This window comes from Microtus pennsylvanicus, chromosome 5, assembly GCF_037038515.1.
Source record: "Microtus pennsylvanicus isolate mMicPen1 chromosome 5, mMicPen1.hap1, whole genome shotgun sequence".
Taxonomy (NCBI): Eukaryota; Metazoa; Chordata; class Mammalia; order Rodentia; family Cricetidae; genus Microtus; species Microtus pennsylvanicus.
Window position 1 is genome coordinate 50663157 of NC_134583.1, and position 1814 is coordinate 50664970.

At 51.4% G+C, this 1814-nt stretch overlaps 1 pseudogene; it reads right to left on the reverse strand.

The window, feature by feature from the left end:
* Nucleotides 1-665: 665 nt before the first annotated feature.
* On the reverse strand, nucleotides 666-1508 carry LOC142850928 (ferritin light chain 1-like; annotated as a pseudogene).
* Between the last annotated feature and the right edge of the window lie 306 nt (nucleotides 1509-1814).

Sequence of the window (1814 nt, forward strand, 5' to 3'; positions counted from 1 at the left end):
CGTGGTTTTTCCAGTCTTCCTTCCTTCCTATCTCCTCCCTGGGGAGCGCAATGCTATCTGGGAGTGCTGGTATTCATTAAACCTGAGCTTTGTCTAATTCAGTTTGATATGATCTGATTTGGATTATTGCGTAGGCAGAGAGATTTATCAGGGCACAAAAACTTTTTTTTTCTTTTTTTCGAGACAGTGTTTCTCTGTAGCTTTGGAGCCTATCCTGAAACTAGCTCTTGTAGACCAGGCTGGCCTCAAATTCAGAGATCTGCCTGCCTCTGCCTCCCAAGTGCTAGGATTAAAGGCGTGCGCCACCACTGTCTGCCCCCCCCCCCAAAAAAAACCTTTTCATATACAACTTACTATTGACTATTTTAGGATTTGTTGTTTTTTTGTTTTGTTTTTCGAAACAGGGTTTCTCTATGTAGCCCTTGGCTGTACTGGAACTGGCTTTGTAGACCAGGCTGGCCTCAAACTCACAGAGATCCCTCCTGCCTTTGCCTCCCAGAGTGCTGGGACTAAAGGCATGTGTTACAACTGCCCAGCTTGTTTTGTCTTTTGAGACAGGGTTTTATATTGCCTAGGCTGGCTTCAAACTCAACTCATGTAAATTGTTATTTGTGACTCTGGCTCCTAACACGCTGAAGGTAAGAGGCTGCCTACTAACTTTTTTTTTTTTCTGCTTCAAAAGGCTTTATTTTTACTTGGTCCAAAACTTGAGAGGGGCTCCAGGGCGTTACAAAGCTGCCTAGTGGCTTCTTGAGAGGTTCGGGTGGAGGTCCTGAGGCGGGCTGGTGCAGAGCAGAGGTGGGAGCCCCTCGGAAGGACAGGCCTCCTAGTCATGCTTGAGAGTGAGCCGCTCAAAGAGGTACTCGCCCAGAGATGCCTGGGGCCCAGTAGCCAACCTGCGGAGGTTGGTCAGGTGGTTGCCCATCTTCTTGATGACCTTCACCTCCTTATCCAGGAAGTGGTTTTTCAAGGAAGTCACAGAGATGAGGATCTGTGCGGGCAGAGCCCAGGGAATGAAGATCCAAGAGGGCCTGGTTTAAGTTCTTCTCCAAGGCCAGGGCAGCTTCCATGGCCTCCTGGGTTTTACCCCACTCATCTTGAGATGGCTTCTGCACATCCTGAAAGAGTGCACGGCCTCCGTGATCGTTCTGCAACTTGAGGAGACGCTCGGCACCCTCGCGCTTCTCCTGGGCCAATTCGCGGAAAAAGTGGCCTACACCATCCAGTGCCACGTCATCCCGGTCAAAATAGTAGCCCAGGGAGAGGTAGGTGTAGGAGGCCCGCAGGTGCAGGTTGACCAAGCGGTTCACGGCCGCCTCCACTTTGGTGGAATAATTCTGATGAATCTGGGAGGTCATGGTGGAGACGCAGTCTGGAGCTACCCGCAAAGAGACGGTGTTAGCTGGTCCTGGGAGCTGAAGGCGGCGAGGTGATGGTCCCGGAGGCTGCGGCTGCAGATGAGGAGCGGTGGAAGCTAACAAAGGGAGGTCCCAGTCTGTTCCGTCCAAACACTGTTGAAGCAAGACACAGATCCACGGGTGATGTGGGAGTGTCATATATCAATCTGTTGATTTCATTGGCTGAGCAATAAAGAAACTGCTAGGCCCATTTGATAGGCCCACCCTTAGGTGGGTGGAGTAAACAGAACAGAATGCCGGGAGGAAGAGGAAGTGAGGTCAGACTCCACAGCTCTCCTCTCCGGAGCAGACGCAAGAGAGACGCCATGCTACCTGCTCCAGGGAAGACGCACGCTATGAAGCTCCGACCCAGGATGGACTTAGGCTAGAATTTTCCCGGTAAGACCAGGAAGTGAG